General features: G+C 40.1%; 1 protein-coding gene across 1 annotated transcript in view; it reads left to right on the top strand.

The window, feature by feature from the left end:
* Positions 1 to 13,178, top strand: part of SPTLC2 (serine palmitoyltransferase long chain base subunit 2) — a 119,144-nt gene that overhangs the window by 78,889 nt on the left and 27,077 nt on the right. The gene's annotated exons all lie outside the window — the stretch shown is intronic.

The following is a 13,178-nucleotide window of genomic DNA, read 5'->3' as shown; positions in this document are numbered from 1 at the left end:
TCAGCATAGTAGGTACGTTACCTAGGATATAATTTTCAGCTGAGATTTAGTTGCTGAAGTCAAACACTGTTCCACTCTTTTGTCCACCTCTTTCCATAGCTGCTGGCTGTTGAACAGTCCCATAGCATATGCATCAAGGTTTCTGTTTTATTGCAGTGCCAACAAACAACAGAGGACATGGCCCCCATCTTGTACAACCTGTGTGGTGTCCAATTTGAATAGAATCTTTTGGTGTATCAGGCATAGCCTGAGATCTAGAAAAGCGTGTTTAACATTTTATATTATACTCTGCCATTGTTTTTTTTTCGTAAGGGCTGCAATAACTCCACTTCCCACACTTTCATAAAGACATCCAAACCAATGGAGATCCTCTTCATAAATAAACCATACATATTGGACATGGGCCTGGGGAGTTTAAGAACCATTTCTAAGCTTCCCAGTAGCTCTTGGGCCTCTGGCAGTTTCAGGGCATCTGGACCATACTGATATAGTACATTATCAAATATTTTAGTTGTAAGGACACCCAGCTCTCTGCTTTAGTGTTAGAAAAGAGACAAAGCCCTCACCATTGACTAACTGGGAAATCCCTATGATGCTCTTGCTCAGCCAGTTCTTCAAAATTATAGGGGGATTTTCCCCAATTTGCAAGTTTGGGTTATCCCATATAGGTGCTGTTGCATGAAGATGAGTATGAAAGTGGGGGTACTTAGCTAAGATAGCCCAGATCTTTGAACAGAAACCACTGTAGGCACCATATTTGTCTCCATTGGACAAACAGTAACTGCACAGACCCTGGGGGAATTGGATTCATTAATACCAGTTCAGTTTCCATCGACGTGGATTTAAGGATGTTAATATGCTGGAACCAATTTCATATTCCTGATGTGATAAAAGCATAATAGTAACTTTGTAGGTCTGGGAGCCCAGAGCCCCCTTTGGCTATAAGGAGCTGGAGTTTAAGGGATCATCATGGGTGTTGACCAGGGCCCCACAGAAAGACTGTTAGATTTCCTAAAATAAGATGGAGGGATATATGGAGGTGGACTGCTGAGAATATAAAGGAACCCTAGGCAGAATATTCATTTTTATTGTATTAACCTTCCCCACAGGCTCGGGGAGAGAGGATGCCACCTATTTGTATCATTAGTTATTTGGGAGAATACAGGATCTAAATTTATCTTCAGTAGTTTAATATTTCTTGCTACTTTTATACCTAGATACTACTTAGTTGTATCAGTTTGTCAGTGGAAATTCCATTGAGAAAAATCCCTGATACATGACAACCGGGAGATTTCCAACAGTTCAGATTTTTCCCAATTTATTTTCTAGCCAGATATTGCTCTGAATTGTTGAAATTGATAGGAGGGCTGGAATAGTGACTTCTGGTTGGTTATATACAAAAGGGCTTTGTCTGCATAAACATCAATTTATACTCCATGGATACTCCAAACATCAATTTATACTCCAAGTTGTTTGCCTCTGGTATCTACACAAGTCCATATATCTGTTGCCAGGGGTTCAAGAGCCAAATCAAAAAGTAATGGACAACCGCCACCCTTGCCTAGTAGTCCAAGAAGAGTCTGAAAGTATCTGAGGTCACATTGCTTGTTGTGATGTGAGCATTTGGGTGAGAATATAACGGTTGGATCCAGGAATTTAAATACACGTCCAAATCCAGATTTTTGTAGGATATAAAACATGTACCTCCAGCCCACTCTATCAAAAGCCTTTTCTGCATTTAAAGTTAATATGGCTTGTGGTACGGGGTTATCATATTTCACTGCTAGAAAATCAATAAGTTGCTCTGTTGGCTTTTGATAAACCAGTCTTGATTTGCATGCATGATAGAACCCAAAACCTTCTCCAGTCTCCTCACCAGAACATGTGCCAATATTTTGACATCACTATTAAGTGAAATTGGCCGATAATTGGAACATAGTGGGGCATCTCTGTGGTTTAAGAATAATTGATGTTAAGGCTTCCCTCACGTACCGGGAAGGGTGCCCTTATAAACGTTTTAACAATCTTGCCAGACAGATGGTCAAGGAAATGTCTGTAGAATTCAGAAGGGAAGCCATCTGCCCCATGGTCTTTCCCCACTTTCATATTCTTAATTGCCTCAATTATCTCCATTAGGGATGTGTCAGGATTTCTAGATTCCCAGCACTTTTATTCCTGAAACCACACATCCGTTGTCTGTTCCCTTTACAAGAGACCACGGCTATCTCTTAACAAATGGCCTCCTTCACTCTGGAGAGCACTGGGGGACCTGTATCTATCTACACAGTAGGAGCCTGACACATAGGAAGCTGCATTAGGCAGCTCTAGCCGTTTATTGAAAACATTGTTTCCAGTTCAAAGGAGAAGGTAGTTATTCTGTCTTGGAATGATAGTTGCCCCCTTATTGAGAGTGCTCCATCTGGTTGTGATAAATCATCTAGCCCTGGCAAGGTGGCAGCTTTCTGATAGCAATGGATGACTAATAAAAGCATTTATGTCCTGATTGTATATTCTCTTTGATATCCACATGGTTACCTATCCTTGTGTTCACAGGGTAATAGCTGTTTGTCTCCTTTTACAGCTATGCGGAATAGCTCTAAATGAAATCTTCATATAAAGAGGAGTGATGCATGGGATTCACGAGTAACCAGCTTGCATCTCAGGTTTATTTCCCATGATCTACTTAGAGGATGGTTCAGGAAGACACTACGTAGCTATCAATTAATCTTGTTTATTTCAGGTGTAAGGGCTGGTGTTTTGTTTGGGTTTATTGTATTTTGTTCTTACCAATTTAGGGCCCACTCCTACAGCAATTCAACCTAAACTGCCTGAAAATGTTTCACCCTCTGTTAGTATAAGACACACCACAGGTTCCTAGAACCAGACAAGATTAAGTCATTCTTTTTTCAGTGTGTTTGCTTTGTGCGCTTGTCAGCACTTCTCTGTGCCCTCAGTTTTTCACTGTCCCTTGTTTGTGTGTGGGTTTCAGAGTAAGAAGGAAGAGGAAAAAATATCAAATTTAGGGACAATGACTGTAAAACTACAAAAATTGGCAGGAGACTTATGAGGGCACGTGTAATATGTAAAGCTACTTGTAACTCAGTTCTAAAATGGCTAGCTTTCAAGTTGCTTTGTGCCTCTAAGTCTTTGAAGTAGACTAGCCTGTGAGTGAGACTGTACTGAACACAAGACTCAATAACTGCATTCTCGTGATTGTAGCATCTGATCTGTTTACAGTATTGGCTGAATTTCACTTCCTGATTTTTCTGATTTCAGAACATTGTTCTAAAGCCTCTTCTTGTGCAGGGTTTCCCTCCAGGTTTCAGAAGCTATTTTTCCACATCTGACACTTGCATATTTTTACCGATGGAAATTTTTTTCTATTTAGCAGTGAGACTCTGGAAAGCGACCAGTTATCCCTACTAAGTCTAGTGTGTCCCCTTGTATGACTATCTGGGATTGGTGCACCCACTGAAGGAGGAAAATACTGCTCAGTTAGCTGGCCAAACCATCCGGGGGAGGGGGGTGGTGTGTGTGTGTGTGTGTAACTCACTCTCACATGAAACCATAGACTCCCTCACTTCCCCTAGTCCTCACCAGTTGTGTTTTTGGAACTGGAGACCATACTGTGTGTTACTTTTGCACAGTGTGGTATGAATAACATACAATTTAGTTTATAGATCTCAAGTATAAAGAGAAATGACTTTGAACTTGGCTTGGCTCTGCTTGTTATTTCTGTGGGTTGGCAGTTTGGATGTACATCTGGGGATTGGCCACAGGTTAAAATAATTCTGACACTGTGTTGAGTTGTTACTAAAATTCAGCAGATCATTTTATGTATAATGAGAACAGTTCCCCAGGCAAGTTTGACTCACTCTTTCTTTGGCTGCCAGGGCACACAGTGGAAGTGGATGTATATTGTTTTGGGGTTTGGCAGCTGTTTCTTAACTTTTCATGTGGGCAAAACATCTCAGCAGCTTGGGCCATACACATCACATCTTGTGTGCAAGATGTTTCAATGAGCAAACAATCCTAAAAAATAACTAACTTAAACCTTGAAATTCTACTCTCAGTTGACAGAGCACAGTGCAGAGAAACTGTGTGATGATACAGGCCACTTGGCTACTTTCCGTTTCCTTATCCAGTAAATAACAGTTTTAGATAACTGTTTGGGAGATTATCCTTGATAAAGGATAAAGTGGGTAAGATATTGTCCAGCTAAATAAGTGGGAAATTCTGAAAGCTGAAAAAGTAATACTTGGCAAACTCATAGCATCTTTCATCTGAGCATCTCAAAGCACTTTACAATTTGAGTTTATTTATTTTTAATTTAGATTGAAACAGTGTAATGACAGCATCCTGCCAATACTCCGGGTGCCCTTGGGGAAAATTTAAAAAAATACACTAAAATGAACAGACCCATCGATTCTGCCAATCAACTCAAACAGCAAGAACGTAAATGACTGAAATTAATAAATTACACAGTCCCCAGAGTTGTACAGTGAGCCTTAACCAACACCATCCATTTTCTCACCAGCCAGGGAGAAAAGCAATAAGCAATTGCTTAGCATCAGTAAGTCTCACAATACACCTTGTAGCGACAGTAAGTGTAAGATCTGTTTCACAGATAGGTTAGGTAGTGCCCAACAAGTCAGTGGAAGAGTTGTGAAAATAATCCAGGAGTCCTGATCATCACCCTTCTTTAATGATTAAGCCACAGTAGTTAAACTATCCTGATAGTTTCAGAGGGGTAGCCATGTTAGTCTGGATCTATAAAAGCAGCAAAGAGTCCTGTGGCACCTTATAGACTAACAGACGTATTGGAGCATGAGCTTTCATGGGTGAATATGACAAAGTGGGTATTCACCCACGAAAGCTCATGCTCTAATACATCTGTTAGTCTATAAGGTGCCACAGGACTCTTTTTGCTGCTTTAACCTGATAGTTTTCCCAATGCACTACACTTCTTTAGGGGACACTATGTTCTATAGGTGGAGAGAGGATTCTCTGTTTTATCAGCGTCCTCTGATGTGATGGTGGAGCCTTAAATAAGAGGGTTATTAACTCTACAAGCTCTTCTCTATAAAAAGTATCGGATTGAATTGGGAATCTTTTTACTATTATGTTGCTTGAGTTGAACAGTTAATGATATGCATGCAGCGTGCTTAATGGAAGCACCTCCATATACTGGAAGTTAAAGGAACAAACCACTCTCCAGGCGGGTGACTGGTTTTCTAACTTATGCAATAATATCCCTCTCCAACCAACATACAGCATAGATTTGAAGTTAATTTACTATCCTCTGGCAGTTGAGAGAAATAAATATACTTCAGGTTCAAGCATGCAAATACTCCTGGAAGGACTGGGGACAATCTAGAATGCTTTAATTAAAAGTTAAGGTAAAATGGATCTGAAAGGAATCAATACATTTACTAAGGACACAGGTACCCTAGCTGATAAATACGTACAGTTTGAGTCTAGGCATTTAGGAAGTTAACCTAGTCTTTCTGCCAAATGAGGAAAATGGGGGCTAGCTTTGAAAGGTGACTTAACAAAAGAAAGAGAAAATAAAAAGTTTGCAATATCAACTTAATGTTTTCCACAACCTTAAATGTACTCTAGCTTCTACTAGTATTGTTGACTGCGGTGTCTGCTAATCCACAAGTCATTAATTTATATGAAAAGCACACAGGAAACCACATAATAAAGAATAAGTGTACGACAGTTATAGTGAAACTGTACTGGCATATGTAGGCCATCTATGTTTGCCGCTTGTTGTTTAACTCTCTCATCCCTTGAACTGCACTTAAAGAACTGAGCTGCTGGCTGAAAAGGAACTAGAATGGCATACATGCTGACAAAACTATTGAAATATCTAGTGAGGAAAAAAGTGGAGATTGGACCATTAGGGCAGTTAAATTAGTGAGTTTAAGAATTAACAAAATTATTATGAAGTGCTACATTGTGCAGAAGGATCTGCTGTATATTGTATTTGAGCAATAGAATGTGATCCTATAATTCGATTGTATTGTAAGGAAGTGTGCGCACACAAGGCAGAGTTAAGGTTGTGCATCCTTAACACTGATATTTCTCACTTTTGAGTGCTTAACTATGCAACTTCAATTTTCTTAATTTTGTCTTCTATATGGCATTGTGTTTACTTCTAATCTATCCATGGGTAACACAATCGAGTTCATTCAAAATACTCAAAATAGGTTTTTATGCCTCTAGTATTAGGATCATGGCTATCTGTGTGAATTTCTTCTGTTTCTGTTTTTCCCTTTTCTATTCCTTAAAATTATATCCAATTGTTGAGATTTACATACTTCTGACTTAAAGCAGGGTTGAACTGAGTCCACAGAAAATTCTGAGTTCCAAAGAGCATGGGGGGGAAGAATTTTTTTTCTAACCTGAGATAGTCAGTGTAACAAATTATCATGACCTAGAATTGGCTTTACTATTATATTTTCATTCATATTTAACCTTTAGTTTGGTCTTGACTAAACTGTATGGAAAGGCTACTATCATCGAGGCATCGTCTGTGTTAGAGAATATCCTACAATGAGAACCATTGTAACCTCTTTTGTGATGGCCACCATCTTAGTCAATACCATGTAATGAACTGGAAACCTCCGGAGCTGAATGCATCAGCCTTTACAGCTTGAGCTAAAGAGCTAGGCTCTGTTGCTGGGGGGCTGTAACACACTCATCCTCTGTAGATCGGGGGAAATACAGCATATGCTCACCAGTGGGTTATTCTAGCATGTTTTTGTTACGCACTCTGCATCTGCATGTGAGTGCTCCAACTGGCTTAACAGCATTGTTAGCCTTTCTGTGTAGATTCTCTCAAACCCTCCCGGGGCTAAATACTAGCTTTGTCCTAAAAGTTTCTGCCTGAATGGCTTAGTCCCTGTGTGGATGCAGACTTGCTGAAATGGTTCAACTAGTCTTCCCACTACTGTTCCACAGTTGCACCAAAGACCCTGTGAAATCTTCCAGAATGTACAGCTTCTTGGAAACTCGTCCAGGAACTGGGGACATGCATCCATCAGGCATTGCAACTGAAAAGATTTAGAATAGCACTAGTGGGAGCACTGGGCAAAAGTTTAAACCAGTTCCACAGTCCCCGTGTGGATTAATTGAATCGTCTGTGCTTATACTAGTTCAGTACAGCTGATCCAGATAGAAACAGTTGAGTTCTGTAACATAGCCAGGACAAGAGATGCAAAGTTCTTTCCCTTTCCCTGTCTGAGGAAGGGAAGGTTTGTAGCCTTGACCGCACTGGACTCTTTTTTTTTTTCTTCCCCACTATCGCTACCACTGGTGGGAGCACTTGTATAGACTGGGCACTGGTGCTTTAGCCAGGGTCTTATCTAGTCCTATTGTGAGCGGAGTTAGACAGGGTGGTTAAAAATGCCATCAGTTGGTATACGCTACTACTAGCTCTATAACAACTCCTTCACTGCTGTTGGCAATAATTGGCAGCCCTAATAGTTCAGTACGGACACAGCTAAGTGCTTGAACCCTGGTCTCCTTCATGGTAGAACAGTGAAGAGCATTACAGCTGGAAACATTTTCCCGTACTGCCTTACTATCCCTGAGTGTCCACTTTTGCATGTTTCTTTGTTAGATATCCGTTTGTACACAAATGCCATTTTGAGGCTGGGCAAAAAGTGCAAAATTTGTAATCTCATTTTAATGACTAATGGCACGTGCTAAATATCACCATTACTTAACAAGACGCTTTTCAAAATGTAATTTCCAAGTTTTATATTTATGTATTTGCAGCTTTGCTTTTGCGTGATGGGCTTATGTAAGAGTTTAGTAAAATGCTGGATTTTGGCAGCTAAAAATCTTTCAGCCACCCAGACAGTTAAATGTCATTGATCTATAGGTTAATCCTACTTTAATTTAGTTTTTTGTGGGTTAATTATCATGGCACCCAGTAGCATTGTTGTCGCTGAGCCTATCAGAAGTTCTGTTTGAAACCCATATTTTCAAGGGGTTTATAACATGAATTTGGCTGTAAAAGCTCTCTTCATTCTTCAGCTTGGAAACCGCGGGTTCAGCCTAGAGCAGTTTTTTGAATATTGATTTTGTTAAATTCTAGTAGCTTTTAAAAACTATTTGCAGGATATAGGCATTGCAACTGAAAAGGGTTCAGGAGGGTTCAGAGTTACTCTGCATTGCCAGTGAGCCAGGTCCCCCTCCTGAATTAAATCATTGCTTACACTTCTTCCAAATGGCCTACAAACACCCACTCTCTTCAATCGATTGCTCTCTCAACCCGCTTTATGTGTGTAAGGAGCACATTCCTCTTGGTTTCCCAGTGCCCCGTCATTTGCTGTGTGTCTTCTGGACTATGAGCTCTGATGCAGGGACTGTCCACGTGTATCTTGTACACTGCAAAGAGAGTAAATTAACATAGGGCCAGGCTTTGCAACCAAACCAGCGGTTCGAAAATGGTTAATTCCTCTTGTGGTTGAACAGGGTCCTAGCATGGTATGGCTTAGGTTAGGGCAGAGTCAAACCATCATAACCAGGTTTAAAAACAAGTAGAGACCAGGGCTAAAGAATGGTTATAACAGTTTGATTCAGTCAATACAAGCCAGCCAAGTTTAGAATCCAGTTTAGCCACAAATCAAACATTGATTTGCACTGTGTTCTAGCTGAAGAAATGGAGTTGCGTGCAGGTGAGGAGAGTGCCTAGTCCTCACCACCTTTACTGTCCCAGTTCCTACGGCTGCCCTTCTGCCCTGGATATTCCTCTCCTGCTGATGTTGGCTGGCGGCTTTAGTCCTGCTGCTGACTCCGGTTCCTGAGCATGGTTCTAGTTTCCTCTTCTTATGTAGCAGTGGCCCCGAGTGGAAGTAGCTGTGCTGGTTTCTCCTCCTGAAGGCCTGTAGAAGCAACTAGAAACAAGGAGGAGGAAGCAGCACCTTGTGCCCTTGCCAGTTCTCCACAGATCACCAGCAAATTTTCCGCAGGCCTCAAACTGCTACTATGAAAAATCACAAATGTTCAGATAACTTTCCAGGTCTGTTCTAAACAGACAGCTCGGGAAGCTGTTAATTCCAGCTAGTTGCTTCCTTATCCTGACTAATTTGCTTAAGCAGTAGATTTTTTGGATGAGGCAGTTAAATAGCTGGAAGCATCAAAAGAACTTGGTGTTGAACATTAAGGAGCAGTTTTAACTCTAATAAATTACATTTTTAGGTTTCCTTTGTTTTGACAGAACCTCTTGGAGCATGTGTGCGCACATGGGAATTGATTCTTCCTGATGGGAGATTCTTGGAATGCAGCATTTAATCTGTGTGTTTATAAATACACACACCTATCTATTCATAGCATCCCAGATTATATTATGGCCTGTCATAAATGCAGTTCTCCAGATCCAGAATGGAAATCTGCAGACAGGCAGCTTCTAAAATTGAGGATGTAAAATGTTCACTTTTAAATATTAAGACCTGTTTAAGTATGAATACAGATTTGGTGCTTAATGAGTCTCCTTGTCCTCAGCGCGTAGAATCCATAAGTAATAAAGACTAACACTGTATGTTGGTTTCAGACCTTAAGAATGCCTGGACCTTTTAATTCTTTTACAATATACCTAGTCTCAGTTGGAATGGCTTGGAACTTTTCTTTTAAAATGAACCCAAACCTTTTTTTGTGAGATGATATAAATCACTTAAACTGGTTGAAGTTTGAAAAACTCAAAACAGATTTCTCTAAGAAATGACCTTGCTGCTGTGCATTAGCACATAAACGTGTGCATTCCTTTAGCAGCAGCATCCATGTGGACCACTCTTGGATTTCTTCCATTTTGCCCACTGTCTTGAGTCTGGCTATGGAGGTGGCAAATGTACGTACCATCTAAAATTACCTTTAAGTATGTGTCTGTATGGATCCCGATCCTCGTGCTTAGAGGCCAGATTTTTTTTTTGACTAGCAGTGACTGTTGGGGCTGTGGATGTGTCCTGTGCCACTTTGTGCTCCTGTATGAGTGCAGGGGCACCTACACTCTGATCCTCATTGGCTACATCATCTCTAAGAAGTAAGTAACCACTCTCTCTTTCCAACTTGTGTAACTGGCTCTAAAGACTCAATCCCAAAAAACATGGGATGCTAAATACTTTGGAATCTGACTTCTTGAAACAAGGGAGAAATCTTTTGTATAGCTGTGTGTCACTGAAAAGGTGGTTCCTTATGTTAGCAGACATGCTGCTGAGGTAATGCTGATCATTCTTTCCATGCTGGGTCTTTGTAGAGGTGGTAAGTTTCTGGTTGCGGTTTCCCCTAAATCTCCACAGTGTTCGCTAATTTAAAATCTTGAATCACACCTCTTTCTCTGGCCTATCTGCCCATGTTCTTAAGAGTCCTTTTTACATGGGTATAACAATCTTCTCCCCACTCCTTATGACTTAACATTCATCTAGAAATAGATATTGTTCTAAACAGGGGGGAAATACTATAGAACAATACTTAGCACTCACATATCAGTATTTTCAAAGTGGGATTTTGCTGTTCAGTGTTCCAGACCTTTCTATGTTTAACAATTTTATATTTGTATTAAAATGGCTCCTATTGCTTAGGATTCAGTTTCAGAGCCACTTCTGTTCAGAGGGTTCAATTTCAGAGCATTAAAATGCTTCCACTAAGTTTAGCCTCAATTAGCTTTTATTCAAGGGCAGCTTCAAATAAAAACTGCTATCTTGTCTAATTTTTGGTGACCATAGCTTTTATTTGCAGTCAGATATCCTTATCATACTCAGACGTGCTACGTCTTAGCCAGCCTAAAACTGCCTTGAATAACTGTAGAGTAGAAGTTATGGCTGGCTCCCGTTCTGTGGGGGAGGGGCATGGAAGAGAGAATTTGCTATATCCTATATGAAGAAACTTTACATTGGCACTGAAAACTGGCCTGTCACCCTTCTATCTAATTAAAAGGTGAAGGAATTGGCTAATGAGATCTTTTTGGAAAGATGAAGTAGTTAAGTGCTATAAACTAGCAGAGCTTGTCCATAAAGTGACTAATTATTCTATTAACATTGCAGACAGTTTTGTAAGAAACCTTCAGGAGATCATCAAATCTCTAAAAGTTCAGTGGAGACTTTACTGTTAGCAGAGGAATACTGGGGTCCCTTTTTAGGTCTTAAGGTGTTTCTTTCCAGAGCAAAGTGCGCACTTTCTCTTACAGGCACTCCCAACCAAAAAGATACCATATTAGAAATATTAAACAGAATGGTGGTTTAAACCTTTGCAAAAAAAAAAAAAAGAAAAGAAAAAGAAATACAGTATTTTATGTGGAAAAGCTTACATGCTTGGCTATATTACAGCATCAATCAGACTTGGAGAAAAAGTTTGTGGAGAATGATTTATACAACCAAGATTTCATTGCCAGTTTAGTTGCTGAAATAGAAAGAGAACACTTCTAAATGTCCAAAGACAGACTTTTGAAGTAACTAGAAAATCAAGTACAGATCATCACACACTGTTTTTTCCTATTTTATTCATTAACGGCAGCATTGTGGAGATTGAAGTCAGACAACGGAACCACGCTGACCCAAACTAACAGAAAAGCAGCGTTTTATCTCCACCTTCTGGAAAAGATAGCTTGAAATGTTGTGGTCTGCAAAGAGTCCTCCAAACTCTTTTGGTGACATTAGGAGCTCTCAGATCACCTTGAGCTTAGTAGAAAGGAGAGACCTAGACAGCCATGCTTTCCTAATTACTTTGCACCAATATCTTTAACCGTAAAATCTGCACGTCATGTGCTTTCAGCAGTCTTATGTGGGGCCAAAGTGCTCAGCCAGGAATCCTCTTTAGACTAGGACTTGTGCAACAGAGAATTACCTGGCAGTCTGACATAAATTAAACCAAAAAAGACTCACTTGCCAGAATGAGTGTTCTCGCAGGTTATACTATTATAACTATACTGGCTTAAATTAACATTGCAAGTAATAAAGAAGCAGCTTCCCCATGTAGACAAAGCCTTAGGCCATGTCTACACTGGGGTTGCTTTGCTGGTTTAGCTATATGGGTATATTATACTGGCAAAGTGATCTGGCAAAACTGCACATAAGCCAACATAGCTTATTCCAGCCCTTCCACCCCCAAGCAGAATAAACTATATTGGCAAAAGGGTAGCTTTACGCTAGCAGATTTTGCTGACACAGCTACATTGGTCAGGGATTGCACCCAGAAGTGACATCGCTGTGCTGGCAGAAGTCTGTAGTGTAGATCTGGCCTTAGAAACGAAGTGTGGAATAGGAATTACCCTTTAGATTGAAAGAGAACGGAGTGAATTGAAGAGAATTCCCAGGATGCTCAGATCTCAGAGTGAGGTACATTATCGATGTAGCATTAAATTAAATCTTTGCTCTGATCTCCCCAACTTCCTCTACAGAGTTACAGGAAAAAACGGTCTTTAGTCTGCTGCAGTGGATTTTTCTAACCAAAATGGCTTCTTACCAACAGGCACCAACATTTTTAGATGAGTCCTATCAGGGGCAGCTGTTCCTTTTATGAGGTGGACTAGTGTGCTGCTTCGCAACTTCTCAAAGATTTCCGTTAAAAATCCCTGCTAATAAATGTTAAAACTACGATGTCGCTCTCAAAACTTAATGGTAGGGTAGTTATGCCCTTACTTCCAGCTATGAAGTTATGGTGGGCAGCCGCTATTCTTAGAGGGACACAGGTAAGTATTTTTAGGTATCCGATATAGATCATGTGAATGGAATGATTTTGCCTATTATGAATAGCAGTCGCCATGTCTATGAAGTTTCACTAGGTTTTAAACGGTTTAAAAATTCCCTGGCAGTTTTAAAAACCAAAACAAACAAACAAGAGAAGAATATTAAACTAGCACTTGGGAATGAGCGTGAAACTCACCAGTCCAGCTTCATTGTTCATACAGAAGTGCAAAACACAGATGGCATAAGTTATGACGACACAACTCTTTTTTTTAAAAAGAGCTAAGAATTTCAGGGTTAGTCATCCAAATGGGTGCATTGAGAGGAGAGATGAGGGAAAGGCCCAGGACAGGAGCATTTTAATGGATAATCAAGGTAAGGAGCAACTTCATCATCATTCCTAGCTAAAATAGGAATTTGTTTAACAAATACCTCATAAAAAAATGTTTTCCCTTTCACTAATATCTGTTTATTCACATGACCTCT

This window comes from Natator depressus, chromosome 6, assembly GCF_965152275.1.
Source record: "Natator depressus isolate rNatDep1 chromosome 6, rNatDep2.hap1, whole genome shotgun sequence".
Lineage (NCBI taxonomy): Eukaryota > Metazoa > Chordata > Testudines > Cheloniidae > Natator > Natator depressus.
The sequence above is the reverse complement of the archived record's forward strand: the minus strand, read 5'-3'. Positions and strand labels throughout refer to the sequence as shown.